The 18,356-nt window shown below is 43.4% G+C and overlaps 1 long non-coding RNA gene across 1 annotated transcript; it reads right to left on the minus strand.

Annotated features, from left to right (window-relative positions):
* Nucleotides 1-3,805: 3,805 nt before the first annotated feature.
* Nucleotides 3,806-14,830, minus strand: LOC129049744 (uncharacterized). Its single transcript, XR_008513036.2, has 3 exons — nt 14,341-14,830; nt 7,362-7,859; nt 3,806-4,250 (listed from the first exon to the last, which is right to left on the minus strand). It is a non-coding gene; the product is annotated as an uncharacterized LOC129049744 (long non-coding RNA).
* Between the last annotated feature and the right edge of the window lie 3,526 nt (nt 14,831-18,356).

Consider the following 18,356-nt stretch of genomic DNA (forward strand, 5'->3'; position numbering starts at 1 on the left):
AGCAAGAGAGAGAGGAGAAGGTGCCAGGCTGTTTTAAACAACCAGCTCTCCTGTGAACTCACAGAGTGGGAATACTCTCAATACCACGGGGAGGGCGCCAAGCCATTCATGAGGGACCACACACCTCCCTCCAGGCCCTACCTCTAACACTGGGATCACATTTCAACATGAGATCTGGAGGGGACAAACATCCAAACCATATCCAATCTCAAGGACCCTTTTTTGCCCAGAAAAGATTATTAAGAGCTACTTTAATTTTTAAAACTTAATCTTCAATCTATGTAAATTACTAATTTAAAATCTTAGGTCTGCCTTAGGATTTTAAGTTTAATGTAGAGATATTATTACTCTTTATAAATATAACAAATGTTAACAGTCACTTTTTTTTTTTTTCTTGAGACGGAGTCTCCGTCTGTTGCTCAGGCTGGAGTACAGCGGCACAATCTCGACTCACTGCAAGCTACACCTCCCAGGTTCAAGCAATTCTCCTGCCTCAGCCTCTGGAGTAGCTAGGATTATAGGTGCCCACCACCATGCCTGGCTAATTTTGTATTTTTAGTAGAGATGGGGTTTCACCATGTTGGCCAGGCTGGTCTCAAACTTCTGACCTCAGGTGATCCACCCTCCTCGGCCTTCCAAAGTGTTGGGATTACAGGCGTGAGCCACGGTGCCCAGCCAACAATCACTTTTAAGGGGGCTTTTTAATTAAATCTTAGGTCCCATTTATAAATTTAGTTTATAAAACTCATTCAAATATTTTATATCATTTATATATTTAATGTTTTATTTCTCCCATGTCAGTTGTCTAAAAACTTCTTATAGCTCTAACAAATTAAGCTTTAAAATGTGAAAAACCATATTCTCTCAAGAATCCCAATACTGATTGCAATTTTAGAATGTCTTTTAATTTAAAATTAGAAAACTAAATCAATTTCTTAATTACATATTTTGTTTGGTATCAAAAGGATGATTGTTATTCTAATGGGTCAGTTTCCCTTAAATATTACAAATACTTAAAAAACCAAATGTGTATAACAAAAATATTATGAATTTGATTCTGTTAAACATTTCTTCATTTTTCTCTAAATTTTTGCAGGATTAAAAATGCTTACCCCATAAGGAAACAATCACGTCATTTTAAACACTCTTGGGTTACCTTCCCAAGCAATTTTGTGGGTTCCATCGCAGCTGTATTAGGTTTGCTACCAATCTCAGATCCCTGCCTCCATCCCGGTGTCATGTTCAGGCCTGTTTCCGAGTTGCCTTGTCTCATAGCCTTCCTCCCATCCTGATGCTTTTCTCCCAAATCACCACTTGGTTGATTTCACCTAATGTATAATATTTGCTGCTCCATTCTGTTCTGATTTTTCTTTCTTTTTCTTTTTTTTTTAAGACAGAGTTTCACTCTTGTTGCCCAGACTGGAGCGCAGTGGCGCAATCTTGGCTCACTGCAACCTCCGCCTCCCAGGTTAAAGCAATTTTCATGCCTCAGCCTCCTGAGTAGCTGGGATTACAAGTATGTGCCACCATGCCCAGCTAATTTTGTATTTTTAGTAGAGATGGGGTTTCACCATGTGGGTCAGGCTGGTCTCGAACTCCTGACCTCAGGTGATCCACCTGCCTCGACCTTCCAAAGTGCTGGGATTCCGATTTATTTTTCTATTCATCCTATTGGCACCACAGTGCTTACAGACATTTCAATGCCATCCTAAGGAATTCCTCACTGAGATTTGTCTAACTCAGTTTTGTTTTCACAGTTCCAAGTTCATGCTGCTGTTGGGTAGAAGAAGGCAGGGAGAGAAGACAGAGTAGGTAAAGAGCATTTCCATTTCTGAATGGCTTTCCCCATGGCAGCCTCCTGTCGATAAGGATCGGGGAACCAAGCACAGAATGTATCATTGCCCCTGCACTCTTTCTCCATCATGGGGTCATTATAGTCGCCTCTCATCTGCCTGACCTCAGGATTTTCCCTGCAGAGTCCTGAAGACTTACCAGGGGCCAGGCAACCCAAGAAACAGTTTACCAAGCCAAAGGTCAGTGAGTGATTTTGCTCATGCTCTCACATTCTCTCCATCGTTCTCTCTCTCTCTCTCACACACACACACACACACACACACACACACGCACCCCCTAATCCTCTGTGGCTCCAAACACAGGCTCAAAATTATTCCTGTCAACCTTTGTGAGGTCAGGCACTTCCTAAGCAGATGCTGCTAATTCTATCATATCCTTCAGCTGTTGGCAATGACGTTGCCTAGCCTATTTCCTTTTTGGTCTGTTATAGCACTCTTACTTAAATAGCTTTTTGTACCAAGGCAGCCAAGTTGAATGTCTAGTTTAAAACAGACAATTTTGGGGGTGGGGGAATAATTTTGTATAAACATCATAGCCTTAGGCAAGTCTCCTTCTTCCAACCAGAGACTGTTGTGGTGCAGTGAAAGAGCACTGGACATGGAGGGGGAGGGTGTGGGCCCCATTTCAATAGCTGCTACAAACTCTGCCTTTTGGGCCTAATTCTGTGAGCATCAGTTCCTTCACCTGTGATATCACTGACATGGACATGGGAGCAATTGCTAAGGTCATTGCCAAGAATAGATTTAAAAGCGCATGAAACACTAGAAGTCTTTTCTTCTGTGGTCTCCAGTATCTCACATGCTCCCAGTTTCCTTTAGTCTCACCACCTGGTCCTCCTCAGTCTCTTTGCTGGTTCCTCTCCTCTCCCCAGCCTCTGAATATTGGGCTTAACCCTTGGACTTCTGCTTTCCTTCTCTCCTTGCTCCACTGGTGATCTTATCCAGTCACATGGGTTTTAATATCATCTATAGGCTGATGACTCCCACATTCATATCTCCAGCCCAGGATTCTCTGAATTCCAAGCTCATACTTCTACCAGCCTATTCATCATCTCAACTTGGGTGCCAAATATGCACCTCAAACTATACATTCTAAACCTGCTCGCCTGCAGTCTTTCCTAGTTTAGTTCATGGCAATTTCATCCCTCTGGTTGATTGGATCCAAAATCGTAGAGTCATTCATGACTCATCTCTTTCATACCTCCCATCCTTCCATTCCATCAGCAAACTTTGAGTTCTGTCTTCAAAAGATAACGTAAATTGGATTGTTTTTGCATCACCAACTACTGCCCTGAGGCAAGGCAACATGAAATCTCACCTAGATTCTTGCTGGAGTTTCCTAAGTGGTATCCTTGGTTCTGCCCTCACTCCCTTCCACTCTCCTCAGTCTGTTTTCAAATAGCAGAAGCAGTGATTGTGTTCAACTATACATTAGATCATGTCACTCCTCTCCTCAAAACCCTCCAATTTCTACCCATCACATTCAAGGAAATTACTGTTATGTATCACTTACTATAAAATGGGGATCATGATAATACCTACTTCATAGAGTTGTTGTGAGGATTTAAAAAGTCAATATATGTGGCCAGGCGTGGTGGCTTACGCCTGTAAATCCCAGCACTTCGGGAGGCCGAGGCAGGCGGATCATGAGATCAGGAGATCGAGACCATCCTGGCTAACATGGTGAAACCCCGTCTCTCCTAAAAAGACAAAAAAATTAGCCGGGTGTGGTGGCGGGCGCCTGTAGTCCTAGCTACTCAGGAGGCTGAGGCAGGAGAATGGCGTGAATGCCACTGCACTCCAGCCTGGGGTGACAGAGCGAGACTCCGTCTCAAAAAAAAAAAAAGACTTTGGAGATATACACTATTATACCCATTTTACAGTTGAGGAAACTGCATTACACAGAGATTAAATAAATAAGCTCCCCAAAGTCACATAGCTAGGGAGTGGCAGAACCAGGCTTCTGCTGCAGGCACTTGGCCTCCACACCCTGTTCTTTCACTACACTGCCTCATCAGTAAGCCTTCTTCCACGACATGCTCTACATGCTGAATAGTACCCCCATCATATGGAGGGAAAATTAATTTACTTAACCAATTCCTCACGAAGTCCTCTGATCATTCCAAATGCTCTAACTTAAGCTAACAAATTCATTTACTCAACAAATACTATTGAACGACAAGGTACTAGGCATTGAAGACACACCAATGAACAACCAAAAAATGGACACAAAGTTCTGTCTTCATGGAGTTTACATTCTGTTAAAAGGACTTTTTATAATGGAAGCATCACTAGAGACCTGACTTACCTACCGACTAATTGCTTTCCTCTCCTGAGGCGACCAGGCTCAGCTTCATTCATTTGGCGCATCTTGTGGGCAAGGCACTTGGCTAACATCTGTGGGAGGAACAGAAATTATTCAGACGAGTAGGTTGCAAAAATTTTCTCCCATTTTGTAGGTTGCCTGTTCACTCTGATGGTAGTTTCTTTTGCTGTGCAGAAGCTCTTTAGTTTAATTAGATCCCATTTGTCAATTTTGGCTTTTGTTGCCATTGCTTTTGGTGTTTTAGACATGAAGTCCTTGCCCATGCCTATGTCCTGAATGGTAATGCCTAGGTTTTCTTCCAGGGTTTTTATGGTTTTAGGTCTAACATTTTAGTCTTTAATCCATCTTGAATTGATTTTTGTATAAGGTGTAAGGAAGGGATCCAGTTTCAGCTTTCTACATATGGCTAGCCAGTTTTCCCAGCACCATTTATTAAATAGGGAATCCTTTCCCCATTGCTTGTTTTTCTCAGGTTTGTCAAAGATCAGATGGTTGTAGATATGCGGCATTATTTCTGGGGGCTCTGTTCTGTTCCATTGATCTATATCTCTGTTTTGGTACCAGTACCATGCTGTTTTGGTTACTGTAGCCTTGTAGTATAGTTTGAAGTCAGGTAGCGTGATGCCTCCAGCTTTGTTCTTTTGGTTTAGGATTGATTTGGTGATGCGGGCTCTTTTTTGGTTCCATATGAACTTTAAAGTAGTTTTCCAATTCTGTGAAGAAAGTCACCGGTAGCTTGATGGGGATGGCATTGAATCTATAAATTACCTTGGGCAGTATGGCCATTTTCATGATATTGATTCTTCCTACCCATGAGTATGGAATGTTCTTCTATTTGTTTGTATCCTCTTTTATTTCATTGAGCAGCGGTTTGTAGTTCTCCTTGAAGAGGTCCTTCACATCCCTTGTAAGTTGGATTCCTAGGTATTTTATTCTCTTTGAAGAAATTGTGAATGGGAGTTCACTCATGATTTGGCTCTCTGTTTGTCTGTTATTGGTGTATAAGAATGCTTGTGATTTTTGTACATTGATTTTATATCCTGAGACTTTGCTGAAGTTGCTTATCAGCTTAAGGAGATTTTGGGCTGAGATGATGGGGTTTTCTAGATATACAATCATGTCATCTGCAAACAGGGACAATTTGACTTCCTCTTTTCCTAATTGAATACCCTTTATTTCCTTCTCCTGCCTAATTGCCCTGGCCAGAACTTCCAACACTATGTTGAATAGGACTGGTGAGAGAGGGCATCCCTGTCTTGTGCCGGTTTTCAAAGGGAATGCTTCCAGTTTTTGCCCATTCAGTATGATATTGGCTGTGGGTTTGTCATAGATAGCTCTTATTATTTTGAGATACGTCCCATCAATACCTAATTTATTGAGAGTTTTTAGTATGAAGGGTTGTTGAATTTTGTCAAAGGCCTTTTCTGCATCTATTGAGATAATCATGTGGTTTTTGTCTTTGGTTCTGTTTATATGCTGTTTATATGCTGGATTACGTTTATTGATTTGCGTATATTGAACCAGCCTTGCATCCCAGGGATGAAGCCCACTTGATCATGGTGGATAAGCTTTTTGATGTGCTGCTGGATTCGATTTGCCAGTATTTTATTGAGGATTTTTGCATCAATGTTCATCAAGGATATTGGTCTAAAATTCTCTTTTTTGGTTGTTTCTCTGCCCAGCTTTGGTATCAGGATGATGCTGGCCTCATAAAATGAGTTAGGGAGGATTCCCTCTTTTGACAAAGGGCTAATATCCAGAATCTACAGTGAACTCAAACAAATTTACAAGAAAAAAGCAAACAATCCCATCAAAAAGTGGGCAAAGGACACGAACAGACACTTCTCAAAAGAAGACATTTATGCAGCCAAAAAACACATGAAAAAATGCTCACCATCACTGGCCATCAAATGCAAATCAAAACCACAATGAGATACCATCTCACACCAGTTAGAATGGCAATCATTAAAAAGTCAGGAAACAACTGGTGCTGGAGAGGATGTGGAGAAATAGGAACACTTTTACACTGTTGGTGGGACTGTAAACTAGTTCAACCATTGTGGAATTCAGTGTGGCGATTCCTCAGGGATCTAGAACTAGAAATTCCATTTGACCCAGCCATCCCATTACTGGGTATATACCCAAAGGACTATAAATCATGCTGCTATAAAGACACATGCACACGTATGTTTATTGTGGCACTATTCACAATAGCAAAGACTTGGAACCAACCCAAATGTCCAACAATGATAGACCGGATTAAGAAAATGTGGCACATATACATGATGGAATACTATGCAGCCATAAAAAATGATGAGTTCATGTCCTTTGTAGGGACATGGATGAAACTGGAAATCATCATTCTCAGTAAACTATTGCAAGAACAAAAAACCAAACACCACATATTCTCACTCATAGATGGGAATTGAACAACGAGAACACATGGACACAGGAAGGGAACATCACACTCTGGGGACTGTTGTGGGGTGGGGGCAGGGGGGAGGGATAGCATTGGGAGATATAGCTAATGATAGATGACGAGTTAGTGGGTGCAGCGCACCAGCATGGCACATGTATACATATGTAACTAACCTGCACATTGTATACATGTACCCTAAAACTTAAAGTATAATAATAAAAAAAAAAATGATTCAGACATGGACTTTGCTCAGGGAAGGTTGCATATTACCATCTGTCTGGATATCTCAGCAGCAGTACTTGTTGAACATGTTCCTGGGTCTGTCCTGTGCTCTCTCATTTAACATCTAAGCTCCCTAAGGGGGAAGAACATTCTTGTGGTTTCCTTTTTTTCTGCCCACAGAGCCTAGAAGAGTGCTTTAAATACACTGGCTTTGCAGTTTATGTTCTTTATTGAGTACCAACTTCTAGAAAGATTCCTCAAAAATCTATTTGGCCATAAATTTTGCCCCCCACTCTTCTGTCTTTAATACTACATTTATTCCATCAGCAGACAGAAGAGAACTAAGACTATAAGAGCTACCTTTTGTAATTGTTAATATTTTCATTGTCCTTTCCCTAATTAATTTTAACTATTTTAACCATTTAGCCACTTGGATGGAGGAACCCTGGTAGTCTACGGAACAGCCACGTCAAAGACTGATTGCCCCCACCACCCCCAACCAACACACACACACACTTTAAACCCTTCAGTGATTTCTCACCGTTCTTAGGAAAAACAGCCAAATCTTCAGCAAGGTCTCCAATGTACAAGGTCCTGAGTGGCCTGGCTGTGCCTGCCCCTCGGCCTTTCCCCTCAGCGTCATGAGTCATCTTGCTCTGGGCACTGCAACCACAGGGCCTGCTTGTGGATTCCAAACACTCCTGCTCCATCCTGCTGCAGGGCATTTGCATGTGCAGTTCCTGCTTCCTAGAAAGCCTTTTCTTCTTCATCCTTTAGACTCAACTCAATCATTACTTCCTTAGACAAGCCTTCACTGGCCCCAGGGCCCCGACTCCACCCAGCATCATATCTTCTCATAGCATCGGCACCTCTCCTTCAGGCCCCTCTTCAGCCGTTCCTTCATCCCAGGTATAATTTTACTTGTGTAGGTGGAAATATGTTATTAATGTATTTCTCCTCCACTATGCTTCATGAGTACAAAGACCATTTCTGATTTTTCTCACCATTGTATATCCAGAGCTGAGCACAGTGCTTGAAACTAAAAAAAAAAAAAAAAAATTACTCACTCAACAACCATACAACGAGCACCTTCTGTGTGCCTGGCCCTGTTCTAAGCACTGGGAATACAATAGTGAAAAGCCAAAGTCCCTGCCTTCCTGGAGCTTATATTCTAGTTTTGGATAAGAGACAATAAACCAATAAGCAAGATGACTGCAAGGAAGGGTAAGTGTTATGGAGAAAGTACTTCTGAAGGGAATAGCATGTGAGCACTGGGGACAGGGTAGGATAGTATCTCAGATAATGGTCAGGAAAGGCCTTTACAGGGATCTGGCATGTGAGCCGAGTCCAGGGTACTCTGAAGGGGGGACTGAATTTTATTGCAAAAGTTAGGACAGTCCCAGGCAAATCAGGACAGTTGATCACCTTGTTGATCATAGCATGCTGCCTGCTTCAGCCACTCACCCAGAAAATGAATCTCATTTCCAGAAACACTCCTTCATGATAAATTAATACAGCTTAGAACACAGTAAATGCTTTGTAATGATGAGGAGACTTCCCAGGAATCCACACCCACTCACTTCAGGAGCAGCCCTGGCTTTGGGATTCCCAGTCAAAACCAGGCCCTCTCCTGCAACACTCCCACTCTTAGAGACCCATACTTGGATTTCCATGTGGATGGAATCCACCCAACAGGAAAAGCTCATTTCCTCCCTGCCTCTGGCTCACTCTCCCAGCCTGGAACCTTCCCCCACAATATCCCTTGGCAGACTCCTCTTCTGCACTCCCTCCTGGCTGGCTGAGCTTCCGGCCAGTTCTACCCAATAATAAACTACCTGTAATGAACCACAGAGCAGCAGATCCCTCCAGTGGTCCTCCTGCTCCTCGGGGCACACACTTGAGCAGGCCCTGCTTCAACAATTGGCAGCTGCCCGCTTGGCGCAAGCACTCACACAAATTCTTCCTTACTCTCATTAGTCTAAACTAGGTCTTTATTTAATGGATTTAGAAACAGTTCACTGGCTAACCTGATTTTTTGTTTCATCTCCAGTCAAATTCCTAAGCCACTGTTAAAAGCTTCCCTTTTTCTCTTAGCCCCTTTCCCAGCCCCAACTCTCCCCTCACCAACTGTATGAGCAACATTAGTACCTCCCTCATTGGGATATTAGAAGGATTAACCGAATTAATATACACAAAGCACCTAGAACAGTCACCAGCACACAGTAGCCCTTCACATGAAAGTATTCAGTGAATGAAATGCTAGCCCTTATTATTGTCCCTGAGATCTGAGAGTCATTTGTGCCTTGATAGTAAGTAGCTGCCTGCTATGATTTTATTTGAAGAGACAAATTATCCTGTTGCCCAAATGCTCCCCTAGCAAACTTAAAAGTCCCACAGCAAGCATCTGTATTTAAAAAGAGCACATGAGGTCAGGCACGGTGGCTCACACCTGATTTCCTAGCACTTTGGGAGGCCGAGGCCGGCGGATTACTTGAGGCCAAGAGTTCAAGACCAGCCTGGGCAACATGGTGAAACCCCGTCTCTACTAAAAATACATAAATTAGCCAGGTGTGGTGGCGCATGCCTGTAATCCCAGCTACCTGGGAGGCTGAGGCACAAGAATTACTTGAACTGAGATTGCGCCACCGCACTCCAGCCTGGGTGACAGAGCGAGATTCTGTCTCAAAAAAAAAAAAAAAAAAAAGGAAAGAAAAAAGCGCATGAGAAGGATGAGAAACATTACAACAATTATCTCATTTTTCTCCCCAGAAGAGTTTATTAGATTAAATAGAAGTAGAATACTAGTGACTATAGCTGGATAGGGAGGACAGAGTTTGAGGCTTGTTTAGAAGAGAAGGTCAGAAGCTCGCACTGTAAGGAGGGGAGGCATCATGAGAGCACTGGACTCTCGACAGGGTGAAGGGAGTAAAGCTGAGGGCGTGGAGAAGTGGAAAGGGTGTGGAGACGAGCGATTACAAAGACAAAATTCAACTAAGTTGATGGAGCCAGGTCCTTTCCTAAAGCCACATCTTCCTTCCCCAATTCCGCTTCAGTCAAGACTAGACTACATACTGCAGGCATCCTACTCAAGAGAAAAGAGCCTGGATTTTCAAGCCACCATAAACTCAGAGCAACTCCCAGTCCTACCATTTACCAGTTGACAAAGTTCATTGACCTTTCTGAACCATGGATTCCTCCTCTGTAAAAACAAAACAGAAACAGAAAAACTCTCAAAATAAAGTTGTGAGGATTCAGTAAGATAAGGCATGTGATACGCCAGCTAAGTGCCCAGCTTCTAGGAGGTGCTCAGATCATTTAGTTTTTCAGCCAGCTTTCTGACCTCACACTAAGTCCACAGCCTCTTGCACTTTTTCCTATCTAGTTTTTACATGTAATTTATTACATTCAATTCAATTGAACAGAGATTTTATAGAATGCCAAGCACTAAACTCTGGGGATATCAGAGGATCAGGTCCCCTTGCTCCCCATGGCCCCCCAAAACTTGTAGCCTATATAGGAGACTAAAGATTAAATATGCAGTTACAAATGAACAATGAACATTCCAATAAGGGAAATACAGGAGCTGTCAGAACACAGATAGCTCTCACATTACACAATAGATGTAAAATGAGCTCTATGTCATTTATGCTAAGTGTCAAGACACAGGAATCAAGCACTTCCACAATAAAAATCTAGGCGGATACCTCAGTAGAGCAGATTTTTATGTTGGTGGTAGTTTCCAAAGTTAGCACATAACTGAAAGCAGTCACTTAAAAAAAAATCCCTTAAATTATCCATAAAATAGAGTATACATGGTTTTCGTGTACAAGTATGCATTGCTGTGTGTATGTAAATATGTAATAATCTACAACAACAGATACTTGACAAAGAATAAATATGCAAAATATAAGTTTACAGATTTTACTACACAGAAGAAACCAAAAGTGAAATTAGAAAAAGTTTGCAAAATCAATGTTCTAAAAACTTCCAGTGGAAATACATGTTTTCTTTTGAAACAAATTCTAAAGGGCCAGGATACAGCTGCAAGGCAAAGCACATTCACACTCTTCAACCACCCTGGGCTTTTTAAAAGTGTAAATAAAGGCAGTAGCTTCAGAAAATCATCCTTTGGTTCTCTTAGTTGTTAGACTTCTGTAGGAGCCTGTCAATCTTACAGAGTATTAATAGAAAGAAAATTACCACCCCCCTCCAAAAAGAAAACCTTATTAGCCTTTTATTTTTGGACAGGTTATGGAATCACAAAATCTCAAGGTTGTAAGGGAACCAAAAGAGCACTGGTCCAACCTCTCATCATATTTTCAATCCCTCCCAAGGGATCAAACAGTCTCTACTTAGGTATTTCCAGTAGCTCTAAACTACCCGTTCCATCTTAGAACACCTCCAGCAGTAATTTAAATGCACAATTGCTTCAAAAATTTAATACATCAAAATTATGTGTTGCAGGAAGATCTTCCTGGCTGGGATTCACTTTAAAAGTATTATGAAGAATTTACTCTGCAATATTCTTAGTGTATAAAAGGGTCATACAGACTAATAAGAAAATCACTAAGATCTCAATAGATAAGAAAAAATGTAAATCATCACATCTGTATTTAAAAGTTCAGTCGGCCAGGCACAGTGGCTCACTCCTGTAATCTCAGCACTTTGGGAGGCCGAGGCAGGTGGATCACCTGAGGTCGGGAGTTTGAGACCAGCCTGACCAACATGGAGAACCCCCGTCTCTACTGAAAATACAAAATTAGCTGAGTGTGGTGGTGTGTGCCTGTAATCCCAGCTATTCGGGAGGCTGAGGCAAGAGAATCACTTGAACCCGGGGGGCAGAGGTTGTGGTGAGCTGAGATTGCCCCATTGCACTCCAGCCTGGGCAACGAGAGCAAAACTCTGTCTCAAAAAAAAAAAAAAAGGTCAGTCTACCTCATTTAATAGGCAAAATATTATCCCACATTTTAATCCATTAAATAACAAAGGTTAAGACAAGACACATTGCACCAAAAGAGCAGTGAGATATAAACTGATGGTGGAACTGCAGATTGCTACAACTTTTATGTATTTCATTTTGGCAATATTCATTTGTCAAAGAATAAGACTAGAGGTTTGTTGTTGTTGTTGTTGTTGTCGTTGTTGTTGTTGTTTCATCACAGCTGAGTCTACTAATTTACCAGGCAAGGGAACACAAACCAAAACAGAAATTTGCAATGTATCCCTGTTAGGGAAATGTCAGGGGTTGCTTTTTAAGTGCTGGAGAGAAGTGCCTGATAATTATTCTAATTAAGCACTGACAACTAGCATTCTAGACAGTCAGTCATTTAAACAAGTGTCACTGTCTTTGGTCAGGAAAGAGTTTTCAATCAGGTCCTGTGTGTGGGTGGGGCCCGGGAGGTTCCTTAAAGTTCATGGTCAGCTTCAGCAGGTTAGAACCAGCTGGGATAAAACAGTCTTTAGTTTTGAGATTTCCTAAGCAAGAAGGGAAATTTCTTCCTTGTTTTCTTCACTCATTCAACAATGCACATTAAGGCTGGGCACGGTGGTTCACACCTGTAATCCAGTACTTTGGGAGGCCCAGGCGGGCAGATCACTTGAGATCAGGAGTTCATGACCAGCCTGGCCAACATGGTGAAATCCCATCTCTACTAAAAATACAAAAAAAAATTGGCCAGGCATGGTTGTACGAGCCTGTAATCCCAGCTACTCGGGAGGCTGAGGCAGGAAAATCTCTTGAACCCAGGAAGCGGAGGTTGCAGTGAGCTGAGATCTCACCACTGCACTCCAGCCTGGGCAACAGGGTGAGACTCCGTCTCAAAAAACAAACAAACAAAACATGCACACTAAGAACCATCTCCACGCTGGACACTGGTAATACAGCACTAAAGCAGGCAGAGATAGTTCCTGTCTTCATGGAAATTGCCACCAAGTAATGTGATCTTGTCATGAAAATGTTTATATTATTAAACCTAAAAATTTCACTTTAGGAAGCTTATGTTAAGGAGATAATAAGCTGGTCAAATATTTATACACAAATATATTCACTGGAGTATTGCTTAGGCCAAAAATAGAGACAACCTAAATTTCCAACAGTAAGGGAATTGCTTAAAAAACACATAATACATTCATAAATTGACTATAAAAGGTTTAATGACATGGGACATGTGTACGACATAATATTAAGCAAGGCAAATAATATTTTCAAGACATAGAATGTGGCCTCAATTATATTAGACATTATATAAAATAAACTTTTAAAATACTTGGTGGCTGATCATGGTGGGTCACATCCGTAATCCCAGCTCTTTGGGAGGCCAAGGCAGGCAGATTGCTTGAGTCCAGGAGTTTGAGACTGGCTGGCTAACGTGGTGACACCCTGTCTCTACAAAAAATACAAAAATTAGCTGAGCATGATGATATGCACCTGTAGTCCCAGCTACTCCGCAGGCTGAGGTGAGAGGATGACTTGAGCCCAGGAGGTCAAGGCTACAGTGAGCTGTAATCACACCACTGCATTCCAGCCTGGGCAACAAAGCAAGACCCTGTCTCAAAAATAAAATAAAATAAAATAAAACAAAATGAAATACTTGGAAAGAAATATACCTCAAATGCTAACATTTTATTGGTGTATGAATGTTGTATTACAGGATTTTTTTTTCTTCTTTATATTTTAGTTTATTCACTTTTATGAGAGTTTGTATTAATTTTATAATCTAGAAAGAATTTGGCAAACATCCCCTCTGAAAAAAAAAATCAGAACAAAAACTACCCACAAATAGGGAAAACTCTACAAATGGCTTAACTGTGTATACAGTCAAGATCCTATAACTTAGGTCTCTGTATCTAAAGGCAGAATTTACATGTGAATTAATCTCATTTTTGTTTCTGCTGACTCCATAGAAACTGTGCTCTCCATGGCTTCCTCAAGATGAGCAAACAAGAGTGATACAGATTTTTCTGAGGTGGACAGTGCCTCTCACTGCCCCCGTCCCCAGTATCCTACGACCAAGGAAAAGAATCTCATGTGTCATTTCTGTGGGCCACGGTAGTTATGGAAACTCCATGTATTTTCATCCAGAGCCTCACAGCAACCCTGACAAGTGGCTAAGTAGGGACAATATGAAGCTCGGCTGCCCTTCCCCAAGACCCTGGCCTTGACAGTCCTCAGGGGCTGGAGGCCCCCCTCATCCATGTCCCCACAAGATTTCTGTCCATGGCACCCAAGGACCCACTCAAATGGTCTTGAATGGACCTGAGGAAGACTGGCCAGTTATTGGTTTTATAAGCACAGTTGTGTCCATTTAAATCTACCAGAAGGTACAGGGGTATGGCGAGAGTGGGAAGACGTGACACCTGTTAATACAAACTTTCCCCTTTAACTTGTCTTTCCAGAGAACACAGAATGGGAGACACCGCTAAAACAGGCCACGTTAGCACTAGAACTGATAAACTGAGAGCTAAGTTCTAGATAGAAAAGTTATGATGAAACATCCTCATCATTGTCAACAGATGAATACCTGAACCTCAGCTTTGATGTCCTCTGCCAAATGGATTGGATGATGCCTGCCCTTGCCACTCCACGGGGTTCTTTGGGGATGAACTGAGCTACAATGGCGAGGGAGCGGGTGGGATACTAATTGGCCCTTCCCCTAGATAGGAGGCCATCAAGTGCAGAGCCAGAGACCGGCCCTGGGCCTCCGCAGGCTCCCCCAGGAGCCAAAGAGAGGCCAAACCGAAGCGCCCTGCCCAAGGCCGCCCTAACGCGACTCTGGCCGCTCCTGCCTAGCAGATACCGGCTGGTGCCCTCGCTTCGGATGCAAGATCCCAGCTCCTCTGCAGCTTTCGAGCCGGAGGGACAATCGAAATGATCAAAAATGCCCGGCGGGCAGCCTTAGCGAGCGGGCGGCGGGGCGCGGGGTGAAGTCCCGCCAGGGCGCGCCGCGGCGGACACCGAGCCACACGCACTGTGCCTGCGCCCGCGGCCGCCCCGAAGGTAGTCGGTAACTCACTGCGCGGCGGGCGGCGGCCGGGGCTGGACAGCCAGCCCCGCCCGGCAGGCTCGCAGCTCACGTAGCGCAAGCGTGAGTCAGCGCGTTCCAGCGCAGCCCCGGACCGAGGGAGGGCTCCCGCGCGCAGCGCCGGCAGCCCGCACGTACCGACCCCGGGAGGGGGCGCCTAGGTGATTCCACTCGCGGGCGCCCTGTGCCCTGCAGTGTCCCCACGCCCCAGGTTGTCCCCTTCGAAAGCCACGTGGGCGTGGGTCTCGCCTTCCCTCGGCGGAGTCCCCATCGGTGCCTGCCCGCCCGGAAGGAGGGGCGCGAGGGTGACGGGCAAGACCGAGCCCGGCCCGTGATTCTTCCTCAGCCGGAGCTCGACCTTCTCCTTGTCCCTTGCGTTTCCTTTCTTTGAAGCACACACGCGCTCGCTCACGTTTGTCCCGACTTAGTTGCCCCCGGCCCCCGCAGCTGTCATGCAGGTAGATGGAGATGTAGCTGCGAGAGCCCAGCCTCGGCGGGTGGCGCCCAGGGCGGACGGGGGAGACTAAAGCCAGTAAAGGGCGGGTGGGACTCGAGTCCTCTATCAACCTAATCTCACATGCAGTGGGACTTATCATTCCAGTCGCTCTGCATTTCCTCAAATCTGCACCTGTTTAGTTAGGACAACCAGCTTCATAAAAGGAAGTGGCCTACGTGCCTGACAGCTGAATGACGGAATTAGAAGTACTCTCTACTAAATGTGTGAACACAGCAGGACCTCCGCTTAAGTTCTAGACCTACAGGGTTGCAAGTCTGGGCCTCCTGGGGGCAGGAAAAAATTCCAAGTCCTCCTTTGCCCCTCGGTAAAATGTTCTTTCACAAATTAGAGCCAAAGGCACATCTGTGATGTGCCTATGTCACTTTTTCAAAGCCTTGCTCAGGGGTTGGAATGTCGTGGAGAGGGAGACGAGGTGGGTGCTTATGAAGGGAAAGAGATACAAGGGGAAGGGACAGAGGAAACGTTGATTAGGAAAGGAGCTTGCAGTAATGAGTAAAGTGACTGACGGAACGTTATTGGGTCTGTCATGGAGATAAGGCACTATTTGAGCACCAGTGACGCAAAATAAGTGGCTCCCCGTGGTCCCTGCTCTCAGGATTACAGATCAGTGGGAGATATTAACTAAGTAGACAGTGAAACATAAGGAAGACTTAGTATGATGGTTCAGCACCCAGACTTGGGAACCAGGCTGTGCAGGTTCTGATGCTGGCTCTGCAATTTACAGACCGTGTGATCTTAGCCAAGTGAGTACCCCCATCTGTCCTCACTTTCTTGTTTTGGAAAATAAAAATGGTGAAAATGACTTACTTTTTAGGACATTTCAGAGGTCTAAATACATTAATACAAGCAGAGCACTGGAATTCAGTAGGCACTGAATAAATATTGTTAAAAGAATAAATGGAGGAGATACAGGCAGGGGCTGCCAAGCACAGCAGAGCAGGCTGTATGCTGTGTACAACTCTAGAAGACACGTTCATAGGAGTGAATGGAGCTTTCTGGAACTGTGCAGTGTGGTGGTCCTGAGTATGAGTGATGTCTATTTTAGCATAGTTCATAATAGGAAAAAATGGAAAATTCAAATGCACTTATCTATAAATGTGGTACGTTCATACAGTGGAGTACTATTACAGCTATTAAAAGGGATAAGCTGCATCTATGTGTATCAAAATCTCAAAAGTATATTGAATGAAAAACAGCAAGTTGCAAAATGATACATGCAGCATGATGCCATTTATAGGAAGAAAATGTACATACACACAAAAAATCCCATATATATATATATATATGCTGGAAAAATACACACCAAACTTAAAGCTGTCTTTGAATGGAAAGGGAGGAATTCAGATTTGAAATGGTGGTCATAGGAATTTAGCTTATTCTCATATTGTAATAATTGTTTCAAAGAACAATGTGCTTATATATCATGCAGTTTTTTATTTTAAGAAATAGATATAAAATAAAACTAAAAGCAAACATGTCAACACTGGCTAATTGTGGGTTGCTGGAATATGAGTAATCATTAGTTTTTCATTTGTACTTTTCTGAATATTCAAATTAAAAATAATTACAACCTTGCAGGTTAAGTGCTATGATAAAGGTATAAAAGGGATGGGCCTGGAGAGCATGTCTCGGGTGAGGCTATGCTTGTACACCCACAATCTTTGGTCACAACAGAGAATGGAGCAAGCTGCCCAAGACCCCTCTGCTCTAACCCCACCCTGGGGTGGGCTGGGTGCCTCTGGAATACCATGGCTGGCCAGGGTTTCCAGACCAGGGCTGTCCTGAGCATGAGGCTGCTGGCGCCCATGCTTTGCAGGTTCTTCTTTCAATCCTTACCCTCCCTAAAATATGGCATTCTGGTTGGTGCCTGAGGGGGAAACACCAGATGATAGTAGAACCCTTGAGGACAGGGAACCATCCATGCTGTACAAGTGGGTCACCTACAATTCTGAAAATTAACTGAGTCATTGAATTCCACGCAGCAAGTAAATGGTAAAGGTGGAAATGGAAACCATATCCACCTTATATCTATGAATGTCTACTATTCTCAGCCTCTGTGGAGGACCCTTTCACAGGTGTTGCCCTCTTTTGGAGCAGCTCAATGTATTGGTCAAGATTCGAGGCTTTGTAGTTACTCAGACCTAGGCTCGAGTAGCCAATGACTACAATTTAGGGCAAATTACTCAGTTTCTCTGACTCTCTGTTTCCTCTTCTGTGAAATGGGGATAACAGTGGTGCTGGGGGAACAGAATAGATAATATATGCAAAGCACTTAGTACAGTGGCCCCCCCCAGGGATCCCCCAGTAAATGGTGGTTAGGTGTCGATCAGGAAGTGGGATCTTTTGATAACAGATAGATCCTGTTTTAAAGAGGAGATTTTTTTTTTCTTATCCTATAACTATCCTTTACCCTAGTAAAGGGTTAAATAGCTGTGTAGGAAAAGAATGAAAGCCTGTGTCTCTCAGTGAGGTGGGACTGAGCTTGAAATTGACATTCTGCAAGAGTTTGACTAGGAACTGTTGTTTGGAGAAGCCCACCCTCCCCCACTTAAAAAAAAAACAGTGGTGTTTTTGTTTCTTAATAGCTAAAACTACCCACTGAAAGCCCCAAACAGGATTCTCTTACATTTAAAAAATTAGCCTGACACACCAGTGCCTTCTGAAAAAGCCGACCGAGCTTTTAAGTCAAACACACTAAGAATTCCTTCTTTCTCTCTTGTTTGCTTTCCCTCCCTGGCACCCATAGACAAAAAATGTCTCAGGGATTTTTAACTCAGTTATGCTGAAAATCCAAGATTTAAACCTGATTCCCAGCTGCTCCTTTAGAACGTGTTGCACGAGAGATGTTGTTTAGTCCAACTAGCTGTGGGGAGGGGTAAACACACACTGCTGGATGGTGGGACGTGCAGAACGTCAGGGGAACATAACCAAACAGAGTTAAGCATGTGCTGTGACTAATAGAGGACAGCCTGGGGTGTGTCTGTCATGAGAGAAATCA

This window comes from Pongo abelii, chromosome 15, assembly GCF_028885655.2.
Source record: "Pongo abelii isolate AG06213 chromosome 15, NHGRI_mPonAbe1-v2.0_pri, whole genome shotgun sequence".
NCBI lineage: Eukaryota > Metazoa > Chordata > Mammalia > Primates > Hominidae > Pongo > Pongo abelii.